The 26867-nt window shown below is 39.8% G+C and overlaps 4 long non-coding RNA genes across 4 annotated transcripts; 2 read left to right on the top strand and 2 right to left on the bottom strand.

The window, feature by feature from the left end:
* Positions 1-359: 359 nt before the first annotated feature.
* LOC115258857 (uncharacterized) lies at positions 360-1649 on the bottom strand. The gene is made up of 3 exons (XR_003893876.2): positions 1238-1649; positions 1087-1178; positions 360-1013 (listed from the first exon to the last, which is right to left on the bottom strand). It is a non-coding gene; the product is annotated as an uncharacterized LOC115258857 (long non-coding RNA).
* Positions 1650-2399: 750 nt separating this feature from the next.
* On the top strand, positions 2400-2925 carry LOC134286245 (uncharacterized). The gene is made up of 2 exons (XR_009996872.1): positions 2400-2647; positions 2745-2925. It is a non-coding gene; the product is annotated as an uncharacterized LOC134286245 (long non-coding RNA).
* An 18484-nt stretch (positions 2926-21409) lies between these two features.
* Positions 21410-22699, bottom strand: LOC134287824 (uncharacterized). Its single transcript, XR_009997565.1, has 3 exons — positions 22288-22699; positions 22137-22228; positions 21410-22063 (listed from the first exon to the last, which is right to left on the bottom strand). It is a non-coding gene; the product is annotated as an uncharacterized LOC134287824 (long non-coding RNA).
* A 750-nt stretch (positions 22700-23449) lies between these two features.
* LOC115258671 (uncharacterized) lies at positions 23450-23975 on the top strand. The gene is made up of 2 exons (XR_009996871.1): positions 23450-23697; positions 23795-23975. It is a non-coding gene; the product is annotated as an uncharacterized LOC115258671 (long non-coding RNA).
* Positions 23976-26867: the final 2892 nt, after the last annotated feature.

The following is a 26867-nucleotide window of genomic DNA, read 5'->3' as shown; positions in this document are numbered from 1 at the left end:
CCGCTTGCAGGAATCCTCGAGCCGATGCACAATCAAACGACCGAAAAATCAACCCGTTCCGTGACCTCCCACGCGAAAACTGTCTCACTTCCGCGATGCGCGGCTAGCTGGGCCCATTACCTGTCGGACGGACAATCCAATTACGGACCAGACCAGGTAATACTTCGGAATTTGGGCAAAAATACAGAGCACAAACGCGACCGACTTGATTCGAACAACTTGTTTTTATTAATGATTTGTCACAACAAATAAGGGAAAGTAAACTACTACTTCATGTATGTGTGTGTTGTTTTTCTCTGCAGGGGTGGATTCGCGCAATCGATCTAGCGTAACATATGAAAAGTCCAACAAAGCCGGGAGACAAACAAATCACTGGTCGGATTCCACCCGCCGAATCCGATAATGGCAGTTATGGGAAACGAAGTTTATCAATCTAAATTGACTTACCTCGACGCGCCTCAAGTCCCCTGGTGAAGAAGCGTTTCAGAAATCCAGTCCCCCCGCCCCGTTTGATCCGGGCGTACGATCGGTCCGATGGCCGGATCCGTGGTAAAGTCGTACTACACCCTGATCCAGCTGGTAAACTGCGCGATGGTATCTTCCGGTGCGATCCTTATAATTCCGGGGAGGTAGCAGCCGAGAACGGCCGGGAAATCGTGATACTCATTGTAGTAATCCAGTTCAAAGGGTCGTAACAAGAGTTTCGAATCCGTAGTAGGAGCATGTTTTTAATCCGGAACATGTAGATAGTGTCCAACGAAGGCCAGATTATGAGTGTTCTCGTGACACACCACCTCCAGCGAGATGAGATCTTGATGACATCGCCAAAAATGTACGTCACTAGGAAAATCACCTTCCACGACTGGTCCTTCAGTCCTCCATCACGAACAGCTTCCCAAACTGCATCAGCACCATGGAACCGGCAATCAACTTGAACAGGCCATGCTCGATCCGTTTCCGATTTGAGAATGATCTTCCGCCGGCTGGCGTGTGGTTCCTCGATGAATGTCCACCTAAATAATAGAGAACCTAATTAAATCGGGATGTCGCTTTTTGGTACGGAAGAACGGGAAAAACAAAACAAACCATCTTGGCTGCCGAGCCACTCGTCGCTGCTATTTTTCACCCGGAGGACGGCTGCTTGCTGACTGCTGCGGTGGTGGGGAAAGCTATTACACCTGAAATGGTCTATATAATGAAATATAATGTTATTTATATAACTAAATTGATTTTTTACCGCAGATTTTTGCTTCCTCTTTGCCGCTTCTAACTCCAAACAGCTTCGAACTTTTTTTTTATTTTTTTGCTTACGAATTGACAGATAGGTAAATAAGGGTAAATACGAATCCATGTATATTCGCTTTGCCATGTATAGGAAAACGAAGATCAACCAATATCGAGGCAGAAGTGTGCAGAAGTTATCGGTGGAAATAATGTATGGAAATTTGAACATTTTTCCAAATATTTTGAATATTTCGAAATTTTGATAAAAAATATTTGGTACAGTAGATTGCTATCATAATGGCCTACAACCTGTACCAAATATTTTTTCTGATAAAATGTTTAATTAGTCAAAAAACGAATTTTTATTATTTTCTCCATACATTTTAAAAGTGAAAAACTCCTGCTCACTAGCGCCATCTGTTGCAATTTTCGCAAAAGCTGGTAATCCATTGAACTACCTGCACCGGTTTCCGACACATTCCACCGCGAGAGGCGCTTCAAGTTTTCTTGAGCTCTATCGGAAACTAATGGAAACTGTCAGAAGTTCCACCAAATTCCAACAGATGGTGACTCTATAGAGTATACCATTTTACAGTGATTGTACCAAACTATGGAATGCCGTATTTTATATTTTTTTTGTTTCTGGCTACGCGATCAATGGTATATTTGAAATGCTTTTAAGTGCATTGTTTTAAATTTCCATTGTAATTTTCATAAAACAATGCACATGCAAGCATTTTCATTTAATATGAATATTTCAAATGTATGTTTATTTTATGTGGTGCCATAATTTGGTGCAGTACGGTAAAGCTGCAACAGGATCGTTTTGACAGATGATTTGTGTAAAACGTTGCGAGCGTGACGACAACAAAAACAAACAAAAAATCAAAACGTTGGAATTCCGATTGATTTTCGCGGAAGAATTGTTCGCGGAATTGTATATTTCAGTGAAAAATATAATGAATCAGCCGAATAAGTTATTTACGCGAGTGAAAACTACGGAGGGCCTGATTACGAGTGTCACTTCACGGTGAAAACCAAAAAGTGACACCGGTAATAAGGACGGTGAAAGTGATTCCCCTTTGATTAACCCACAACTTTTTCACCGTGGATTCGCAATGTGTCACCGTGATCGATTCTCACCGTGAAGTGACACTCATAATAAGGGCCGGAGTGACAGTGTCGTGACAATAAGAACGCTTTCCCGTCTAAATTTCAAGGGAGACAACAACCAGCTACTCCAAACGAAACGGGAAAGCTCCCGGTCGGATTTACACTTCAGATTTCCATTGAATGGACATTAGGAAGGAACTGAGGAGATACTGGATTACCTGGCTGCAAAGAAGAAGGTGTTGATGGCCAGCGAGCATGCATGAAACCCCCGGGGTGAACATCCGGCAGAAGCACATCCCACCGCGGAGAAGTAACCACCATGTCAAAGAAAATTATTTTAATGCCGAAATCGCCAGATACGATCAGGTCGGCCATCGTGACACATTGCGGAACGGATTGACCCCCAGAGATTGTGGAGCTGGAGCAGCAATGTTCGATGTGCAAAATGAAGATGACGAACCGAGAGCCGGTTCCGATCCAAGAATGTTACGGGTGTGGAGCGAAAGATGAAAGAGGGATAGTGCCGCCTCATACAAGACGATTGAAGAGAAATTGTATGTGCATTTTTTAATAAATGTTTTAAGCAAATTTGTTTTCTTTCGGTGGATTCTCATTCTCGTTTATAGACGTATCCAGTTTCGGGCGGGACGGGAAATTGAAGGGACTAAGAAAATGCAGCAAATTGGGATCAAACTTATCGACTTGATCCACCAAATTTTCTACATTTGTTTCCCATTTTTCAGGATTGGTTTTGGATTTTCATACCTAGCAATAGAAGTCAAAAGGGTCTGGGACCATTTGGGTAGGAGCACCTATTTTAGGCACTTGCTGCTATAACTCAGTCAATTTTGAACCGATTGGCTTGATTTTTGAGACATGATCAGCTGGCACAGTAGCTAGCCATGTTTTTCCAAATTCAAGTCAATCGGTTTGAAATTGACTGAGATATAGCAGCAAGTGCTCAAAAAAGGGGCTCCTGCCCAAATGGTCCCAGACCCTATTTATCAAATTAAATTAACGATTTGTGGGCAAAGGCTAGAAGCCATTACAAACATTTCCTGTCTAAATTAAAGGTGTGCAATCACTGACAATTTGCAAATCAAAAGTATGCTAATATATTGCAGTTAGAAATTTCTTCTTGGCGTAACGTCCCAACTGGGACAAAGCCTATTCCTCAACATGTGTTCTGAAAGCGCTCCCTCTGCTGAATGAACATTTGTCATGTGTATATCGCAGGCACGAACATGCTTTACGAAAAGTTCTTAGACCCTCTGCATGGATCCAACCTAATTGTGCTCATTCTGCGAATGGAGTGACGTGAGAAAAGTCGGAGTCGTATATCGAGGTGAGAAATCTCGACTCGAATGAGGTGACTCTCCATTTGATTTACACGGCGAGTCACTTCATTCGAGAGTGGATTCCTCATCTCGATATACGACTCCGACATTTCTCACGTCACTCCATTCGCAGAATAAGCACAAATGTTTGAAGACATCTATATCATTCAATTTGCTATTTCGGCACAAAATATTAAGAAAATGTTTCAAATTGAATATAGAAATTACTGAAGAAAGAATATGGTTTTAAAAGACATTTAGGGCGTCACCTCGCCACTTGGGAGAACTTGGTGAACCAGTTTAAAATATTTGAAGTTGAATACAAAAGTTATTTTAAAACTATTTCAAAGTTTCAGGAGAAAGAATATGGTTTTAAAAGACATTTAGGGCGTCACCTCGCCACTTGGGAGAACTTGGTGAACCAGTTTAAAATATTTGAAGTTGAATACAAAAGTTACTTTAAAACTATTTCAAAGTTTCAGGAGAAAGAATATGGTTTTAAAAGACATTTAGGGCGTCACCTCGCCACTTGGGAGAACTTGGTGAACCAGTTTAAAATATTTGAAGTTGAATACAAAAGTTACTTTAAAACAATTTTGAAGTTTCAGGAGAAAGAATATGGTTTTAAAATACATTTAGGGCGTCACCTCGCCACTTGGGAGAACTTGATGAACCACTTTTATATATATGAAATTTAATACAAAAGTTACTTTAAAACAATTTTGAAGTTTCAGGAGAAAGAATATGGTTTTAAAAGACACTTAGGGTGTCACCTCGCCATTTGGGAGAACTTGGTGAACCAGTTTAAAATATTTGAAGTTGAATACAAAAGTTACTTTAAAACTATTTCGAAGTTTCAGGAGAAAGAATACGGTTTTAAAAGACATTTAGGGCGTCACCTCGCCACTTGGGAGAACTTGGTGAACCAGTTAAAAATATTTGAAGTTGAATACAAAAGTTATTTTAAAACTATTTCAAAGTTTCAGGAGAAAGAATATGGTTTTAAAAGACATTTAGGGCGTCACCTCGCCACTTGGGAGAACTTGGTGAACCAGTTTAAAATATTTGAAGTTGAATACAAAAGTTACTTTAAAACAATTTTGAAGTTTCAGGAGAAAGAATATGGTTTTAAAATACATTTAGGGCGTCACCTCGCCACTTGGAAGAACTTGATGAACCACTTTTATATATATGAAATTTAATACAAAAATTACTTTAAAAAAATTTTGAAGTTTCAGGAGAAAGAATATGGTTTTAAAAGAAACTTAGGGCGTCACCTCGCCACTTGAGAGAACTTGGTGAACCAGTTTAAAATATTTGAAGTTGAATACAAAAGTTACTTTAAAACTATTTCGAAGTTTCAGGAGAAAGAATACGGTTTTAAAAGACATTTAGGGCGTCACCTCGCCACTTGGGAGAACTTGGTGAACCACTTTTATATATATGAAATTTAATACAAAAGTTACTTTAAAACAATTTTGAAGTTTCAGGAGAAAGAATATGGTTTTAAAATACATTTAGGGCGTCACCTCGCCACTTGGGAGAAAGTTGAAGAACCACTTTTATGTATATGAAATTTAATACAAAAGTTACTTTAAAAAAATTTTGAAGTTTCAGGAGAAAGAATATGGTTTTAAAAGACACTTAGGGCGTCACCTCGCCATTTGGGAGAACTTGGTGAACCAGCTTTGGGTATAGAATATGTGTCACCATGCAACTTTGGAGAACTTGGTGAACCAGCTTTGGGTATTTGTGTTTAAACGCAAGAAACACTTCTGAAATACTTCAAAAATTAGAAGAAAGAATATGCGTCACCACGCAACTTTGGAGAACTTGGTGAACCAGCTTTGGGTATTTGTGTTTAAACGCAAGAAACACTTCTGAAATACTTCAAAGATTAGAAGAAAGAATATGCGTCACCACGCAACTTTGGAGAACTTGGTGAACCAGCTTTGGGTATTTGTGTTTAAACGCAAGAAACACTTCTGAAATACTTCAAAGATTAGAAGAAAGAATATGCGTCACCACGCAACTTTGGAGAACTTGGTGAACCAGCTTTGGGTATTTGTGTTTAAACGCAAGAAACACTTCTGAAATACTTCAAAAATTAGAAGAAAGAATATGCGTCACCACGCAACTTTGGAGAACTTGGTGAACCAGCTTTGGGTATTTGTGTTTAAACGCAAGAAACACTTCTGAAATACTTCAAAGATTAGAAGAAAGAATATGCGTCACCACGCAACTTTGGAGAGCTTGGTGAACCAGCTTTGGGTATTTGTGTTTAAACGCAAGAAACACTTCTGAAATACTTCAAAGATTAGAAGAAAGAATATGCGTCACCACGCAACTTTGGAGAACTTGGTGAACCAGCTTTGGGTATTTGTGTTTAAACGCAAGAAACACTTCTGAAATACTTCAAAGATTAGAAGAAAGAATATGCGTCACCACGCAACTTTGGAGAACTTGGTGAACCAGCTTTGGGTATTTGTGTTTAAACGCAAGAAACACTTCTGAAATACTTCAAAAATTAGAAGAAAGAATATGCGTCACCACGCAACTTTGGAGAACTTGGTGAACCAGCTTTGGGTATAGAATATGTGTCACCATGCAACTTTGGAGAACTTGGTGAATCAGCTTTGGGTATTTGTGTTTAAACGCAAGAAACACTTCTGAAATACTTAAAGGATTAAAAGAAAGAATATGTGTCACCACGCAACTTTGGAGAACTTGGTGAACCAGCTTTGGGTATTTGTGTTTAAACGCAAGAAACACTTCTGAAATACTTAAAGGATTCAATAAAATAATATGTGCCACCATGCAACTTTGGAGAACTTGGTGAACCAGCTTTGGGTATTTGTGTTTAAACGCAAGAAACACTTCTGAAATACTTCAAAGATTAGAAAAAAGAATAGGATGTGTCACCATGCAACTTTGGAGAACTTGGTGAACCAGCTTTGGGTATTTGTGTTTAAACGCAAGAAACACTTCTGAAATACTTAAAGGATGAAAAGAAAGAATATGTGCCACCACGCAACTTTGGAGAACTTGGTGAACCAGTTTTGGGTATTTGTGTTTAAACACAAGAAACACTTCTGAAATACTTCAAGGATGAAAAGAAAGAATATGTGTCACCATGCAACTTTGGATAACTTGGTGAACCAGCTTTGGGTATTTGTGTTTAAACGCAAGAAACACTTCTGAAATACTTCAAAGATTAGAAAAAAGAATATGCGTCACCACGCAACTTTGGAGAACTTGGTGAACCAGCTTTGGGTATTTGTGTTTAAACGCAAGAAACACTTCTGAAATACTTCAAAGATTAGAAAAAAGAATAGGATGTGTCACCATGCAACTTTGGAGAACTTGGTGAACCAGTTTTGGGTATTTGTGTTTAAACGCAAGAAACACTTCTGAAATACTTCAAAAATTAGAAGAAAGAATATGCGTCACCACGCAACTTTGGAGAACTTGGTGAACCAGCTTTGGGTATTTGTGTTTAAACGCAAGAAACACTTCTGAAATACTTCAAAGATTAGAAGAAAGAATATGCGTCACCACGCAACTTTGGAGAGCTTGGTGAACCAGCTTTGGGTATTTGTGTTTAAACGCAAGAAACACTTCTGAAATACTTCAAAGATTAGAAGAAAGAATATGCGTCACCACGCAACTTTGGAGAACTTGGTGAACCAGCTTTGGGTATTTGTGTTTAAACGCAAGAAACACTTCTGAAATACTTAAAGGATTAGAAGAAAGAATATGTGTCACCACGCAACTTTGGAGAACTTGGTGAACCAGCTTTGGGTATTTGTGTTTAAACGCAAGAAACACTTCTGAAATACTTAAAGGATTCAAAGAAATAATATGTGCCACCATGCAACTTTGGAGAACTTGGTGAACCAGCTTTGGGTATTTGTGTTTAAACGCAAGAAACACTTCTGAAATACTTCAAAGATTAGAAAAAAGAATAGGATGTGTCACCATGCAACTTTGGAGAACTTGGTGAACCAGTTTTGGGTATTTGTGTTTAAACGCAAGAAACACTTCTGAAATACTTCAAAGATTAGAAAAAAGAATATGCGTCACCACGCAACTTTGGAGAACTTGGTGAACCAGCTTTGGGTATTTGTGTTTAAACGCAAGAAACACTTCTGAAATACTTCAAAGATTAGAAAAAAGAATAGGATGTGTCACCATGCAACTTTGGAGAACTTGGTGAACCAGTTTTGGGTATTTGTGTTTAAACGCAAGAAACACTTCTGAAATACTTCAAAAATTAGAAGAAAGAATATGCGTCACCACGCAACTTTGGAGAACTTGGTGAACCAGCTTTGGGTATTTGTGTTTAAACGCAAGAAACACTTCTGAAATACTTCAAAGATTAGAAGAAAGAATATGCGTCACCACGCAACTTTGGAGAGCTTGGTGAACCAGCTTTGGGTATTTGTGTTTAAACGCAAGAAACACTTCTGAAATACTTCAAAGATTAGAAGAAAGAATATGCGTCACCACGCAACTTTGGAGAACTTGGTGAACCAGCTTTGGGTATTTGTGTTTAAACGCAAGAAACACTTCTGAAATACTTCAAAGATTAGAAGAAAGAATATGCGTCACCACGCAACTTTGGAGAACTTGGTGAACCAGCTTTGGGTATTTGTGTTTAAACGCAAGAAACACTTCTGAAATACTTCAAAAATTAGAAGAAAGAATATGCGTCACCACGCAACTTTGGAGAACTTGGTGAACCAGCTTTGGGTATTTGTGTTTAAACGCAAGAAACACTTCTGAAATACTTCAAAGATTAGAAGAAAGAATAGGATGTGTCACCATGCAACTTTGGAGAACTTGGTGAACCAGCTTTGGGTATAGAATATGTATCACCATGCAACTTTGGAGAACTTGGTGAATCAGCTTTGGGTATTTGTGTTTAAACGCAAGAAACACTTCTGAAATACTTAAAGGATTCAAAGAAATAATATGTGCCACCATGCAACTTTGGAGAACTTGGTGAACCAGCTTTGGGTATTTGTGTTTAAACGCAAGAAACACTTCTGAAATACTTCAAAGATTAGAAGAAAGAATAGGATGTGTCACCATGCAACTTTGGAGAACTTGGTGAACCAGCTTTGGGTATAGAATATGTGTCACCATGCAACTTTGGAGAACTTGGTGAATCAGCTTTGGGTATTTGTGTTTAAACGCAAGAAACACTTCTGAAATACTTAAAGGATTAAAAGAAAGAATATGTGCCACCACGCAACTTTGGAGAACTTGGTGAACCAGTTTTGGGTATTTGTGTTTAAACACAAGAAACACTTCTGAAATACTTCAAGGATGAAAAGAAAGAATATGTGTCACCATGCAACTTTGGATAACTTGGTGAACCAGTTTTGGGTATTTGTGTTTAAACGCAAGAAACACTTCTGAAATACTTCAAAGATTAGAAGAAAGAATATGCGTCACCACGCAACTTTGGAGAACTTGGTGAACCAGCTTTGGGTATTTGTGTTTAAACGCAAGAAACACTTCTGAAATACTTAAAGGATTAAAAGAAAGAATATGTGCCACCATGCAACTTTGGAGAGCTTGGTGAACCAGCTTTGGGTATTTGTGTTTAAACGCAAGAAACACTTCTGAAATACTTCAAAGATAAGAAGAAAGAATAGGATGTGTCACCATGCAACTTTGGAGAACTTGGTGAACCAGCTTTGGGTATTTGTGTTTAAACGCAAGAAACACTTCTGAAATACTTAAAGGATTAAAAGAAAGAATATGTGCCACCATGCAACTTTGGAGAACTTGGTGAACCAGCTTTGGGTATTTGTGTTTAAACGCAAGAAACACTTCTGAAATACTTCAAAGATTAGAAGAAAGAATATGCGTCACCACGCAACTTTGGAGAACTTGGTGAACCAGCTTTGGGTATTTGTGTTTAAACGCAAGAAACACTTCTGAAATACTTCAAAGATAAGAAGAAAGAATAGGATGTGTCACCATGCAACTTTGGAGAACTTGGTGAACCAGCTTTGGGTATTTGTGTTTAAACGCAAGAAACACTTCTGAAATACTTAAAGGATGAAAAGAAAGAATATGTGCCACCACGCAACTTTGGAGAACTTGGTGAACCAGTTTTGGGTATTTGTGTTTAAACACAAGAAACACTTCTGAAATACTTCAAGGATGAAAAGAAAGAATATGTGTCACCATGCAACTTTGGATAACTTGGTGAACCAGTTTTGGGTATTTGTGTTTAAACGCAAGAAACACTTCTGAAATACTTCAAAGATTAGAAGAAAGAATATGCGTCACCACGCAACTTTGGAGAACTTGGTGAACCAGCTTTGGGTATTTGTGTTTAAACGCAAGAAACACTTCTGAAATACTTAAAGGATTAAAAGAAAGAATATGTGCCACCATGCAACTTTGGAGAGCTTGGTGAACCAGCTTTGGGTATTTGTGTTTAAACGCAAGAAACACTTCTGAAATACTTCAAAGATAAGAAGAAAGAATAGGATGTGTCACCATGCAACTTTGGAGAACTTGGTGAACCAGCTTTGGGTATTTGTGTTTAAACGCAAGAAACACTTCTGAAATACTTAAAGGATTAAAAGAAAGAATATGTGCCACCATGCAACTTTGGAGAACTTGGTGAACCAGCTTTGGGTATTTGTGTTTAAACGCAAGAAACACTTCTGAAATACTTCAAAGATTAGAAGAAAGAATATGCGTCACCACGCAACTTTGGAGAACTTGGTGAACCAGCTTTGGGTATTTGTGTTTAACCCTTTATAAGGCAGTGGCAACTATATTGCCACCTACTGTTTGTATTTTTTTCTGTTTTATAACGATATATTTCAAACTTTTTTTTTGTTTACGCAAAATTGAGATTACTAACAACGCCTGGTATTTTTTTAGTACCAAACAATGCTTAAACAACAATTTGGGAGCCATTTGTAGTCTCAAAAATGGCTAAATTTGACCGCGTGAAGAAAATTAGCTCAAACTTATTGTAAAATTATAGATTTTGTAAATATTTTAAGAAATAATCAAATTATGGGTTGACATGAGCTTACCTACACAGTTTATATTATGGGTTAAGCCCTGATCCCCTCTAAAATCTCTTTACCGGCTTTTTGTCGAAGTCAAAAGAAGAAAAGTACCCCAAACGGGCAGTGGCAAGTATATTGCCACCAGCGCTGGTGGCCTAAACGGGCAGTGGCAACTATATTGCCACCTCAAAAGCTCAATTTTGGGCTTAACGGGCAGTGGCAACTATATTGCCACCTAGATTTTTGAGAGTTTCTTTCAAACAAAAATTGTTTTGTACATGTAATCATGTATATAATCATTTCCATAATAGTATGCGTTGACAACTCTTCTAGTTTTCTCTGCCTTATAAAGGGTTAAACGCAAGAAACACTTCTGAAATACTTCAAAGATAAGAAGAAAGAATAGGATGTGTCACCATGCAACTTTGGAGAACTTGGTGAACCAGCTTTGGGTATTTGTGTTTAAACGCAAGAAACACTTCTGAAATACTTCAAAGATTAGAAAAAAGAATATGCGTCACCACGCAACTTTGGAGAACTTGGTGAACCAGCTTTGGGTATTTGTGTTTAAACGCAAGAAACACTTCTGAAATACTTCAAAGATAAGAAGAAAGAATAGGATGTGTCACCATGCAACTTTGGAGAACTTGGTGAACCAGCTTTGGGTATTTGTGTTTAAACGCAAGAAACACTTCTGAAATACTTCAAAGATTAGAAGAAAGAATATGCGTCACCACGCAACTTTGGAGAACTTGGTGAACCAGCTTTGGGTATTTGTGTTTAAACGCAAGAAACACTTCTGAAATACTTAAAGGATTAAAAGAAAGAATATGTGCCACCATGCAACTTTGGAGAACTTGGTGAACCAGCTTTGGGTATTTGTGTTTAAACGCAAGAAACACTTCTGAAATACTTCAAAGATTAGAAGAAAGAATATGCGTCACCACGCAACGTTGGAGAACTTGGTGAACCAGCTTTGGGTATTTGTGATTAAACGCAAGATTTACATTTGAACTTCTTCAAAATTTTATATGAAAGAATATGCGTTAACTCGCAACGTGGGAGAGCTTGGTAAACCGGCTTTTAATTCACCTCGCAGCTGCTTTGAAATCAATGCAAGGATAAGTTATTTGAATGTTTCAATTTTGGAGAGTATGGTGAATTTTCGGATTTTTTTATAGAAACCTCAACCACCCCCCCCCCCCTCCTTCCCCCAAAGGTTGTTTTTATTACTTATAAATAAATATTATGGTAAAATAAGAATACTGTCGAACTTGTTCAAAACTTTAGGTGGCCAGGATAGGATGTCTTTGATTTGTCTACCATGTGCGATTGGTAACCGGTAAGATAAATATTGAACAGCCATGATTTCCAGAGGACACTGCAAGAAATAGTAAAAAATAAATAACAATAATTAAAACGGGAGTGAATTCTCAACTTTCAAATGGTTTTAGCCAAATATAGTTTGCATTTTCTATTCATATTGTTAGAAAACCTTTTAGTTTAGCGTTTCAATGGTTTAGTTTGTCAATCGCGGAGTTTCCATCATTTTTACTCGTGTTTGAAGACCACTACCGCTACCTTGTGAGCATTTAACGAAACACAGCAAAGATCTTTGATGAAATATCTAAATAAACTCCTGGTGTTGGGAGGACCATCCTATCCCACTACGAACGCAGCCGAAACATCCTTCGGGGCTCTTCCGCTGACAGCCGTCAGCTTGTGACAGATGTCATCGAGTTTCGGTGTGCATCGTTCTACGTTGACCGTCATTATTATAATTGCGATCGCCGGCTCGCGTGCATACACGTTTTACATAGGGGCTGTCCATAAACCACGTGGTCATTTTTTGGGACTTTTCAAACCCCCCCCCCCCCCCCTACCACGTGGTTTATGGACAGCCCCATAGTAAATTGTTTTATTTAATAAAGTTATGTTTTAACCCGTTAATGCGAGTCGCGCCCATAAGCATATCACGTATCGCAACATCTGGATTAATTCCTGAAGAAAGAAACCCCTGCAAAAGTTTTTGAGGGATTTTCTAGATGAAACTTTGGAGGAAGTTCTGGAGAAATCTCTGAAGGAATCCCTTGAGGAATATCTTAAATCAGTTCAGGAGGAACCCCTGTTGGAATTTTTAGTCGAAAGGAACGGCTGCTGAAATCACTGAAGAAATTATCGTACGAATTGAAGAAATTCCTGGGAGAGGAAATTTCGAAGGAATCCCGGAAAGCATCCCTGAAGAAACAACAAGAAAAAAAAACTTGCAGGAATCTCTGAAACTCCCAAAGGAATCTCGTAACATCCCTTGAAGAAATCCTCAAAGAAAAGGAAACTTTCCTGAAAGAACTCCTGAAGGAATTCCTAGAGGAAAGGAATTTATGGAAGAGTTCCTGAAGGAACCTTGAAGGACTCGTTGAATGAACTACAGGATAAATTCCTAAAGGAATTCCTGTAAGAATCCATAAAAAATCCTGAACGAGTCCTTGATGAAACTTCTGGAAGGAATCCTAGAAGGAACTTCTGAATAAAACCCTGAAGGAATCGCTTAAGGAACTCCTGGAAGGATCACACGATGGCACCACCGAAGAAATCCTTGAGAAACTCCCTCAGAAATCTTATAAATAAGTTCAGAAAGAATCCTTCAAGGAATTTCTGTACTTCAAAGGAACTTCCAAAGAACTCTCAGATGGAACTCTTGAAGGAGTCTTTGAAAAAATCCAGGAACAATCTTAAAATCAAATTCTCGAGGAGTCCTTGCAGGAAATCCTGGGAAGATTCCTTATCGAATCCATGGAGTAACTCTTGAAACTCAAGTCCTTGAAGGACGTTCTGGATAAAATCTTGGAGGAACTCCTGGATAAAAACCTGAACGAACTCCTTAAGAAAACCCTGTAGGAACTCCTGACAGAAATCCCAAGATTTCCCAAGAATTCCTTCAAGGGTTCCTCCAGGAGTTTGTTCAGAGATTCATTAAGGAGTTTCTTCAGGAGTTCCTTCAGAAATTGCTTCAAAGAATCCTTCAGGAGTTCTATCAGGGATCTCTTCTGGGTTTCCAACAGGGCTTTGTTTCAGATTCCTTCAAAAGTTCATTCTGATTTTTTTCGAGATATTTTCCAGCGGTCCTTTCAGAGATCTTTTAGAAATCCTTCATGGATTCTTTAGGGATTCCTTGCAGGAGTTACTGCAGGGTTTCTTATACGAATTCCTTTAGGGATTACCCTAGGAATTCCTTCAAGGGTTCCTGCAGGAAGAACCCTTGGACTCCTGGGGGAACCCTGGATGGAATTTCTAGTAAAATCCCTAAAAGAATTCCTGCAAGAACTACTCGAAAGGAATCCCTGAAGGAACTTCTGGAAGGATTCGTGATAGATCTCTGGAGGGATTCCTGAAGAAATCACTGATAGGAATTCCTGCAAAAATCCTTGAGAGAACTTCTGAAGGAAGTCCACTACTGCTACCTAGAGAGCACATAAAAAAATACAGCGGAAATCCTGGAAGCATCTCAAAATAAATTTCTGGATAAATACCTGAAGAAACTTTCGAATAAATCTCTGCAGGAACACCTGGAGGAATCCCCAAAGGGATTCCTAGAGGAAGTCCTGAATGAATTCCTGGAAGAACTTCTGGAGAATTCACGGAACGAATCCTGGAAGAATTCCATACAGGTACTCGTGGAAGAATTCCGAATGGAACTTCTTGAGAAATGTCTGAAGGAACTTCTGGAATAAGGCTTAAAGGAACACCTGGATGAATCCCAGCAGGATCTCTTGAAGGAATCCCTAAAAGAACTCATGAAAGAATCTATAGGAGACCACTGGACAGATTCACTGCAAGATCTATTGGAGAAATCCCTAAATGAAATTCTTAAAGAAAACCATGGACGAACTCTAGAAGGCTTAAATGAAAAAAATCCTGGAAGCATTATTATTGTAACTCTCTGGGAATCTCTGAAGGAACTGCTTGATAAAACCTTCAAGAAACTCCTGGAGGAACCTCTGAAGGAACTCCTCAATGAATTCCTATAGGCATTCCTTGAGGATTTCTTGAAGGTACTCTAGGAAAGATCCCTAATGGAACTGAATTAAACCTTGAATAAACATCTGAAAGAATCCCTGAAAGAACTCCTGGAGAAACTCCTAGAAGGATTTCTTAAGAAATCTATTCGGGAACTCTTGGAATAAATCTTGCAGGATCTCCTAGGAACCCCTGGAAAACTGCGGAAGGATACACTGAGAAACCTTTTGAAGGAATCCTTAAAGTAAATAATGAAGAAAAATATGAAAAATTCCAGGAAGATTCCACAAAGGAACTTCTGGAAGAATCACAGTTTAAATTCATTGGGAAATCCCTGAAAGAACTCCTGGAATTAACCTTGATGAAACACCTGGAAGGATGCCAGATGGAACTTCATGAGATATTCTTGAATGAAATCATGGATTGAATCATGTATTTCTAAAAACAAGTTCTGAAGGAATTCCTAAATAAACTCCTGGAGAAATCCCTGGAAGAAATACTGAAAGAAGCCATGAAAATATTCCAGGCGGAACTTCTGGAAGGATTCCTAATGGAACTCCTAAAGAAATCCTTGAAAGAACTCTTGAATCAAACCTTGAAAGATCTCCTAAATCAATTCCGTGGAAGAACTGCATGAGGATTCACATAAGGAATTCCCAAAATAAATTCTGCAAAATACTTTAAAAAAACTCCTGGAAGAATAGCTAATGAAGCTCATTTAGAAATCCTTGAAGTAACTCCAAGATTTAACCTTGCAGGAACTCCTGTAGTAAAGAATCTGCAAGGATTCTTTTCGGGAACTCCTGGAAGGATCTCAAATGGAACTCCTTGAGAAATCCCTGAAGTCCCTCCTAATTTAGTTGAACCAGCCCTGGGCTGAAAATCTCGTTAATAAAGATAATGAATAATATCTTAGAAGGAATTCCTGGAAGGATCCCAATAGAACTCCAAGAGAAATCCCCAAAGAAACTCCTGGATTAAACCTTGAATGGACTTCTGCGGGAATTCCTGGAAGGATACCAAATCCATCTCCATGAAAAATCCTTGACGGAACTCCTGGAGGAATCGCCTAAGCACTCTGGGAAGAACTTCTCTAGAAGAAAGGAAAACCAAGAGAGAACTTCAGGAGGACTCCATGAAGGAATTCCTGGAAGGATTCCTAATGAGACTACTTGAGAAATCCCTGAAGGAACTCGTGTATTAAACCTTAAAACTCTAGAAGTAAGGAAACCAAGAGAGAACTTCAGGAGGACTCCATGAAAGAACTCCTGGAAGGATTCCTAATGAGACTACTTGAGAAATCCCTGAAGGAACTCGTGTATTAAACCTTAAAACTTTCGAAGGAATCACTGGAAGAACTCAAAGTGGATTCACTGAAGAAATTCCTTAACGAAAACCTGGAGAATTCTTTGAAATAACTTCTGAAATATATATCTTCTATATATATAAAAATGCAGTGGTATACGTGGGACCGCGCATAACATGAGAACGAATGGTCCGATTTTGGTCGTCTTAGTTTTGTTCTGTTAGTTCTCACCCAAGAAAGGTTTATGAGGCAAAATACATGTACAAGTTTTTGAAAATCGATCATCCATACATTTTGACCGTGGACTTTGTCTTGGCTAGCAACTTGAAACGTCAAAAAACACATATATAGCCCATAAACCTTGAAGGAACTCCTGGAGGAATCCTTGGAAGCAATCCAGCACGATTCATGGAAGGAACTCATCGAGGAATCCCCAAATGAACTTTTGGCAGGATCTCTAATGGGATTCTTTGAAAAATCCTTATTGGAACATCTGGAGAAATTCCCGTAAGACTCGGGAAGGATTTACTGAAGAAACTTTTAGAGGAATGCCTGAAGGGAGTGTTGAAAGAAACCATGAAAGTTTGAATTTCGGCTCTGTAAAGCTGTTATCGACAAATGAGCCTTTAAATGAACGAACTAGATAAAAAAACATGAAAGTACTTCATGAAAGAACTACTGGAAGGATTCCTTATGGAACTCCTGGAGAAATCTCCAAAGGAATTCCTGAAAAAAAAACCCCTGAAGGAATTCCTGGAAGAACTCAAAGAGGATTCACTGATGAAATTCCTGAAGAAACCCCTGAAAGAAAACGTGGGGAATTCTGTGAAATAACTAATGGAGCGCCTTGAGAATTCCCTGAATGAGCTCCTGGATTAATCCTTGAGGAAACTCCTGGAGGAATTCCCAAAAGAACTCCTGGAAGGATCCCTAATGGGACTCTTTGAGAAACTCTTGCAGGAACTCTTAGGTATATCCCTGAAGGAATTCCTGGAAGGATCCCAATTGGGTTTTCAAATGGAACTCTACCAGAAATCCCTAAAGGCATTAAACCTTGAAGGAACTTCTAGAGGATTTCCTGGAAGGATGCCAAATGAAACTCCATGAGACATCCCTGAATGAACTCATGGATTGAACCTTAATGGTGAACCTGGAGGAATCCATGCATGGAAAAACTTCAGCAGAATCCACCGAAAGAACTCTTGGTGGAATCCCCATAGGAACCAGCAATAAACTATTGACTGGCGAAGCCTGTCGGACGGACAATCCAATTACGGACCAGACCAGGTAATACTTCGGAATTTGGGCAAAAATACAGAGCACAAACGCGACCGACTTGATTCGAACAACTTGTTTTTATTAATGATTTGTCACCGAGGGGGGCGACACATCTAAATCGTAAATAAGATGTCGATGGAGATTGCACCTGCTTTTTCAGATCAGTGAGCAACTGCCAGATTTCTCTATCTCTTGCTGGATAATTTTCGCTGCACCCACTTTCAAATCCTGCCGACCGCTGCTTGAGATAGAAGGAGATGTGAATGGATAAAACGTAGATATGCGAAAGCTGTCCAGTATAGAATATGAAAAAGGTGTAACTGATCTTTTACCAACAAATACATAAGTTTCATTAACATGCTTTGGTCTTATCTATGCAAACTATAAGATCATAAACAGAAGGATTAAGGATGTTCCCAAGCATCTACTTATTTTCTGCTTATAAAACCCTCTAATGGAGCGAAATGTAGACTGGTTCCAAAAACCACAGTTGGGCTCTTTTCATATATTGCGATAGACTCGGCGGTGCCAAGTTAAACGTTATTCCTTGTTGTTGTGTATCAAAATGAATCTTTATTCTTTTTTATTTTATTTGTAATTGCATATAAGATTTTATTCTATTTTCCATCTTTAGGAAAACAATAAAACAATCAGTGGAGCGTTTATTAAGTTTCATTAAATCATATAATAATTGAATTGGTTCTCTTGTCAGTGTTCAGGAAGCGATTCAAATCCGACTTGAAAATGTAGGTTCGTCAGTATGTTTTAGATCTCGTCTATGTTCTTCATCGTTTCCTGGTCTAAAGGGACCATTTTTTCGATTTTGGCGTTTATCGCATCCTTACAGCTTCCGTCGCCAAGCCAAACCGGAGGAAGAAAGTGCTGGACGTTAAAGCAAAACCATGAGTTTGTGATTGTTCAGCGAATATTGACGTTCACCCGGATCCTCTATAATCATACGTTACGACGGCGATGGTGATGGAGACGTAGTCGGTTTTATAGGATTCATCTGTCCCGCCAGGTTCCTAAGATCAAGATCACTGCTGCCGAACAATCTGAAAACATTTTATTGATTAAAATTTAAGCCTTACATAAATGCGTTGTTTTCTTACATAGAGGTTTCGGATTTGGGACATTTTCCAGCTCTTCCAGCTTGTTGACTAGTTCTTGCTCACTGCCTCCGTCGGTGAAGCTGCACCTGCGACAGTCGACATTCCTACTTCTGCCGTTCCAGTTTCTCTACTGAATTCAGACTCGCTACCGGTGATTGGAGCAGTCACAATCCCGCCGTCCTCGTTGTGCAACTATGCCAACAAGTCCTCGTCGTTGTCGATAATGGGGGCTTTGAGCAGGATGTCCCCTCGCGCTTTCATCCGAGCTCCGGCATGGCCACTGTTTTGCTCCTCTTCCGCATGCGGCAGATGGTACTCCTTGCCGCCACCCGATGATCTACTTGAGCTGTACAGTTCCCTAAGGGAAAAGCGGCAATTTTTAACACATTTCAAGAATTCTAATATACAGCACGCACTTACCGGAAGAATATTTAAAAGTTTTCGTGTTTCATAGAACTGCAATTTGTTGTATTCGGTGTAAATACTATAATTTTATTGGAAAACTCCGCACAAAACCTAAAACGATTCCCACAGCGATGACAACAAAATCGTTCACTTTGTTTACGTCGATCGCATTAGATGGTGAGAGATGTGAGGAGATGGGAAAAAAGATTTGAGATGGATTATGGATGGGAACAGATAGAGAGATTGAAAAGGATAATACACAGTGTGATAGATGAGTGAGATTTTTAGTAAAAATAGGATGATCTGGATGTGTCGCCCCCCTCGTTTGTCACAACAAATAAGGGAAAGTAAACTACTACTTCATGTATGTGTGTGTTGTTTTTCTCTGCAGGGGTGGATTCGCGCAATCGATCTAGCGTAACATATGAAAAGTCCAACACTCCTCCTCGCGAATCTATCCCCTAGTCTCCTGCACGAACTCCTCCTCGATCGGCTAGCTCCTCCTATATCTTGCTTCCGAATACCATAGGCTGATGCTTCACCATGACGTCAAACAATGGCAGCTCCCTGGTTCACCGTTACCATGCCGACAAAATAGTCTCCAAATCGCTTCGGTAAAACTCCTCCTGTGGAACGGGTAGGTCTTCTCTCTCGGTTCCCATCGTCCGGAACAATAGTATCATCTTCTCCGTAAAATGCATCTTCTGCCGATTCATATCCTTTCCATTCTTCATCATCAATATCTTCGGACTCGAGTTCCTCTTCCGGTGACTGTTCAGGTTCCATCGCCGATGCGGACTGCACTTCCAGTGGGGGTTGAGGTTCGGCCGGTAGCTCAGGTTCCAACGGCATTTCTGGTACTGGTAGAAGCTCCTCCCATTCAATAATCGTACCAATGACTTCTGGCTTTTTCTTCGAGTATTTCTTTGCCTCTGTCTTCTTATTCGGCATCACATCCAGCATCCTGTTTCCTTGGCAAGTGTGCTGTCGGCAAAACGACGTCTGCATATGGGCACTCATCAATGCTTGATCCGGAACACACAAACGATACAAGCCATTGTGCCGCTCTCCCATTGCACACACCTTTCTATTGCGCTTACGAACTTCGCACCCACTTGCATTAAACGCTACATCAAAACCCTTCTGAGCAAGAACACCTACTGACACAAGACCGGTAGTCAATTTCGGCACATACAATACCTCACTCAGCTCGATGTCGATCAGTTCTCCAGTATCGGTCACACCGACGATGATTCCGCGGCCGACTCCAGCCACTTCCGCTCTCTTCTCACCATCTGCCAACATCACACTCGTTCCTCCAGTTTTCTCTAGCACCGTGAAAAACTGCCGGTTTCCCGTCATGTGCCGAGAAGCGCCACTGTCAATAAACCAGCTTGTTGGATCGGCCTGTCCCACCATCCAGGCCAACGGATACTCAGTAACATCTTGAACTTGCTTGGCCTTAGGTTCTTCCGGTTTGGTTGCTGATACTCCAGTTGCATTTTGTGGACAATCTCTCCTCAAATGTCCCGGCTGCTTACACAGGTAACATGATCGCATTTCCGTTTGCTTACCTTCACAATTTACAGCTTTGCTTCCACCACATCGACAGCGGTGTTCCACTCGCAGCGCTTTGTTCGATACAGTACCTTCACCGCGTTCCCGGCGCTTTTCCGCTTCCGCCAGCAATTTCGATTTCACCAGTTGCAATTTCAACTCATCCCGCGGCCGCTGCTCCAGAGCTGTCGCTAGATAGTCGTACGAGTCCGGAAGCGAGCACAACAACATAGCTACTTGCAGCTTCTCCGGAATCGGATCGCCAACATCCGCAATCCGTTGCAGCAAATCGGAAAACGTCTGCAAGTGCTGCTCCATGTTTCCTCCTTCTTCTAACTCCAGGTGCGTCAGCTTCTTCAGCAAGTATACCTCCGAACACTGGTCGTGGTATGTCTTCAAAGAATCCCAGGCCGCTTTCGCCGTTGCGCAACTTCTTACCAATCCAGTCTGATCATCTTCAATGCAGAGCCCGATTGTCGCCCGAGCTTTAGCATCCGCTTTCTTCCACGCGTCTGTCACGGGGTTTGGTGCCGCTTCACTGATGACATACCAGGTCTCCTCCCGAATCATCAGCATCTCCATCTTGAAACGCCATGACTGGTAGTTGTGGTTATTCAACTTCTGCACTGCAAAACGCTGTGGGTCTGCCATTTCGCCGCTTGCAGGAATCCTCGAGCCGATGCACAATCAAACGACCGAAAAATCAACCCGTTCCGTGACCTCCCACGCGAAAACTGTCTCACTTCCGCGATGCGCGGCTGGCTGGGCCCATTACCTGTCGGACGGACAATCCAATTACGGACCAGACCAGGTAATACTTCGGAATTTGGGCAAAAATACAGAGCACAAACGCGACCGACTTGATTCGAACAACTTGTTTTTATTAATGATTTGTCACAACAAATAAGGGAAAGTAAACTACTACTTCATGTATGTGTGTGTTGTTTTTCTCTGCAGGGGTGGATTCGCGCAATCGATCTAGCGTAACATATGAAAAGTCCAACAAAGCCGGGAGACAAACAAATCACTGGTCGGATTCCACCCGCCGAATCCGATAATGGCAGTTATGGGAAACGAAGTTTATCAATCTAAATTGACTTACCTCGACGCGCCTCAAGTCCCCTGGTGAAGAAGCGTTTCAGAAATCCAGTCCCCCCGCCCCGTTTGATCCGGGCGTACGATCGGTCCGATGGCCGGATCCGTGGTAAAGTCGTACTACACCCTGATCCAGCTGGTAAACTGCGCGATGGTATCTTCCGGTGCGATCCTTATAATTCCGGGGAGGTAGCAGCCGAGAACGGCCGGGAAATCGTGATACTCATTGTAGTAATCCAGTTCAAAGGGTCGTAACAAGAGTTTCGAATCCGTAGTAGGAGCATGTTTTTAATCCGGAACATGTAGATAGTGTCCAACGAAGGCCAGATTATGAGTGTTCTCGTGACACACCACCTCCAGCGAGATGAGATCTTGATGACATCGCCAAAAATGTACGTCACTAGGAAAATCACCTTCCACGACTGGTCCTTCAGTCCTCCATCACGAACAGCTTCCCAAACTGCATCAGCACCATGGAACCGGCAATCAACTTGAACAGGCCATGCTCGATCCGTTTCCGATTTGAGAATGATCTTCCGCCGGCTGGCGTGTGGTTCCTCGATGAATGTCCACCTAAATAATAGAGAACCTAATTAAATCGGGATGTCGCTTTTTGGTACGGAAGAACGGGAAAAACAAAACAAACCATCTTGGCTGCCGAGCCACTCGTCGCTGCTATTTTTCACCCGGAGGACGGCTGCTTGCTGACTGCTGCGGTGGTGGGGAAAGCTATTACACCTGAAATGGTCTATATAATGAAATATAATGTTATTTATATAACTAAATTGATTTTTTACCGCAGATTTTTGCTTCCTCTTTGCCGCTTCTAACTCCAAACAGCTTCGAACTTTTTTTTTATTTTTTTGCTTACGAATTGACAGATAGGTAAATAAGGGTAAATACGAATCCATGTATATTCGCTTTGCCATGTATAGGAAAACGAAGATCAACCAATATCGAGGCAGAAGTGTGCAGAAGTTATCGGTGGAAATAATGTATGGAAATTTGAACATTTTTCCAAATATTTTGAATATTTCGAAATTTTGATAAAAAATATTTGGTACAGTAGATTGCTATCATAATGGCCTACAACCTGTACCAAATATTTTTTCTGATAAAATGTTTAATTAGTCAAAAAACGAATTTTTATTATTTTCTCCATACATTTTAAAAGTGAAAAACTCCTGCTCACTAGCGCCATCTGTTGCAATTTTCGCAAAAGCTGGTAATCCATTGAACTACCTGCACCGGTTTCCGACACATTCCACCGCGAGAGGCGCTTCAAGTTTTCTTGAGCTCTATCGGAAACTAATGGAAACTGTCAGAAGTTCCACCAAATTCCAACAGATGGTGACTCTATAGAGTATACCATTTTACAGTGATTGTACCAAACTATGGAATGCCGTATTTTATATTTTTTTTGTTTCTGGCTACGCGATCAATGGTATATTTGAAATGCTTTTAAGTGCATTGTTTTAAATTTCCATTGTAATTTTCATAAAACAATGCACATGCAAGCATTTTCATTTAATATGAATATTTCAAATGTATGTTTATTTTATGTGGTGCCATAATTTGGTGCAGTACGGTAAAGCTGCAACAGGATCGTTTTGACAGATGATTTGTGTAAAACGTTGCGAGCGTGACGACAACAAAAACAAACAAAAAATCAAAACGTTGGAATTCCGATTGATTTTCGCGGAAGAATTGTTCGCGGAATTGTATATTTCAGTGAAAAATATAATGAATCAGCCGAATAAGTTATTTACGCGAGTGAAAACTACGGAGGGCCTGATTACGAGTGTCACTTCACGGTGAAAACCAAAAAGTGACACCGGTAATAAGGACGGTGAAAGTGATTCCCCTTTGATTAACCCACAACTTTTTCACCGTGGATTCGCAATGTGTCACCGTGATCGATTCTCACCGTGAAGTGACACTCATAATAAGGGCCGGAGTGACAGTGTCGTGACAATAAGAACGCTTTCCCGTCTAAATTTCAAGGGAGACAACAACCAGCTACTCCAAACGAAACGGGAAAGCTCCCGGTCGGATTTACACTTCAGATTTCCATTGAATGGACATTAGGAAGGAACTGAGGAGATACTGGATTACCTGGCTGCAAAGAAGAAGGTGTTGATGGCCAGCGAGCATGCATGAAACCCCCGGGGTGAACATCCGGCAGAAGCACATCCCACCGCGGAGAAGTAACCACCATGTCAAAGAAAATTATTTTAATGCCGAAATCGCCAGATACGATCAGGTCGGCCATCGTGACACATTGCGGAACGGATTGACCCCCAGAGATTGTGGAGCTGGAGCAGCAATGTTCGATGTGCAAAATGAAGATGACGAACCGAGAGCCGGTTCCGATCCAAGAATGTTACGGGTGTGGAGCGAAAGATGAAAGAGGGATAGTGCCGCCTCATACAAGACGATTGAAGAGAAATTGTATGTGCATTTTTTAATAAATGTTTTAAGCAAATTTGTTTTCTTTCGGTGGATTCTCATTCTCGTTTATAGACGTATCCAGTTTCGGGCGGGACGGGAAATTGAAGGGACTAAGAAAATGCAGCAAATTGGGATCAAACTTATCGACTTGATCCACCAAATTTTCTACATTTGTTTCCCATTTTTCAGGATTGGTTTTGGATTTTCATACCTAGCAATAGAAGTCAAAAGGGTCTGGGACCATTTGGGTAGGAGCACCTATTTTAGGCACTTGCTGCTATAACTCAGTCAATTTTGAACCGATTGGCTTGATTTTTGAGACATGATCAGCTGGCACAGTAGCTAGCCATGTTTTTCCAAATTCAAGTCAATCGGTTTGAAATTGACTGAGATATAGCAGCAAGTGCTCAAAAAAGGGGCTCCTGCCCAAATGGTCCCAGACCCTATTTATCAAATTAAATTAACGATTTGTGGGCAAAGGCTAGAAGCCATTACAAACATTTCCTGTCTAAATTAAAGGTGTGCAATCACTGACAATTTGCAAATCAAAAGTATGCTAATATATTGCAGTTAGAAATTTCTTCTTGGCGTAACGTCCCAACTGGGACAAAGCCTATTCCTCAACATGTGTTCTGAAAGCGCTCCCTCTGCTGAATGAACATTTGTCATGTGTATATCGCAGGCACGAACATGCTTTACGAAAAGTTCTTAGACCCTCTGCATGGATCCAACCTAATTGTGCTCATTCTGCGAATGGAGTGACGTGAGAAAAGTCGGAGTCGTATATCGAGGTGAGAAATCTCGACTCGAATGAGGTGACTCTCCATTTGATTTACACGGCGAGTCACTTCATTCGAGAGTGGATTCCTCATCTCGATATACGACTCCGACATTTCTCACGTCACTCCATTCGCAGAATAAGCACAAATGTTTGAAGACATCTATATCATTCAATTTGCTATTTCGGCACAAAATATTAAGAAAATGTTTCAAATTGAATATAGAAATTACTGAAGAAAGAATATGGTTTTAAAAGACATTTAGGGCGTCACCTCGCCACTTGGGAGAACTTGGTGAACCAGTTTAAAATATTTGAAGTTGAATACAAAAGTTATTTTAAAACTATTTCAAAGTTTCAGGAGAAAGAATATGGTTTTAAAAGACATTTAGGGCGTCACCTCGCCACTTGGGAGAACTTGGTGAACCAGTTTAAAATATTTGAAGTTGAATACAAAAGTTACTTTAAAACTATTTCAAAGTTTCAGGAGAAAGAATATGGTTTTAAAAGACATTTAGGGCGTCACCTCGCCACTTGGGAGAACTTGGTGAACCAGTTTAAAATATTTGAAGTTGAATACAAAAGTTACTTTAAAACAATTTTGAAGTTTCAGGAGAAAGAATATGGTTTTAAAATACATTTAGGGCGTCACCTCGCCACTTGGGAGAACTTGATGAACCACTTTTATATATATGAAATTTAATACAAAAGTTACTTTAAAACAATTTTGAAGTTTCAGGAGAAAGAATATGGTTTTAAAAGACACTTAGGGTGTCACCTCGCCATTTGGGAGAACTTGGTGAACCAGTTTAAAATATTTGAAGTTGAATACAAAAGTTACTTTAAAACTATTTCGAAGTTTCAGGAGAAAGAATACGGTTTTAAAAGACATTTAGGGCGTCACCTCGCCACTTGGGAGAACTTGGTGAACCAGTTAAAAATATTTGAAGTTGAATACAAAAGTTATTTTAAAACTATTTCAAAGTTTCAGGAGAAAGAATATGGTTTTAAAAGACATTTAGGGCGTCACCTCGCCACTTGGGAGAACTTGGTGAACCAGTTTAAAATATTTGAAGTTGAATACAAAAGTTACTTTAAAACAATTTTGAAGTTTCAGGAGAAAGAATATGGTTTTAAAATACATTTAGGGCGTCACCTCGCCACTTGGAAGAACTTGATGAACCACTTTTATATATATGAAATTTAATACAAAAATTACTTTAAAAAAATTTTGAAGTTTCAGGAGAAAGAATATGGTTTTAAAAGAAACTTAGGGCGTCACCTCGCCACTTGAGAGAACTTGGTGAACCAGTTTAAAATATTTGAAGTTGAATACAAAAGTTACTTTAAAACTATTTCGAAGTTTCAGGAGAAAGAATACGGTTTTAAAAGACATTTAGGGCGTCACCTCGCCACTTGGGAGAACTTGGTGAACCACTTTTATATATATGAAATTTAATACAAAAGTTACTTTAAAACAATTTTGAAGTTTCAGGAGAAAGAATATGGTTTTAAAATACATTTAGGGCGTCACCTCGCCACTTGGGAGAAAGTTGAAGAACCACTTTTATGTATATGAAATTTAATACAAAAGTTACTTTAAAAAAATTTTGAAGTTTCAGGAGAAAGAATATGGTTTTAAAAGACACTTAGGGCGTCACCTCGCCATTTGGGAGAACTTGGTGAACCAGCTTTGGGTATAGAATATGTGTCACCATGCAACTTTGGAGAACTTGGTGAACCAGCTTTGGGTATTTGTGTTTAAACGCAAGAAACACTTCTGAAATACTTCAAAAATTAGAAGAAAGAATATGCGTCACCACGCAACTTTGGAGAACTTGGTGAACCAGCTTTGGGTATTTGTGTTTAAACGCAAGAAACACTTCTGAAATACTTCAAAGATTAGAAGAAAGAATATGCGTCACCACGCAACTTTGGAGAACTTGGTGAACCAGCTTTGGGTATTTGTGTTTAAACGCAAGAAACACTTCTGAAATACTTCAAAGATTAGAAGAAAGAATATGCGTCACCACGCAACTTTGGAGAACTTGGTGAACCAGCTTTGGGTATTTGTGTTTAAACGCAAGAAACACTTCTGAAATACTTCAAAAATTAGAAGAAAGAATATGCGTCACCACGCAACTTTGG

The sequence above is a fragment of the Aedes albopictus genome, chromosome 2 (genome assembly GCF_035046485.1).
Source record: "Aedes albopictus strain Foshan chromosome 2, AalbF5, whole genome shotgun sequence".
NCBI classification, from domain to species: Eukaryota; Metazoa; Arthropoda; class Insecta; order Diptera; family Culicidae; genus Aedes; species Aedes albopictus.
The sequence above is the reverse complement of the archived record's forward strand: the minus strand, read 5'-3'. Positions and strand labels throughout refer to the sequence as shown.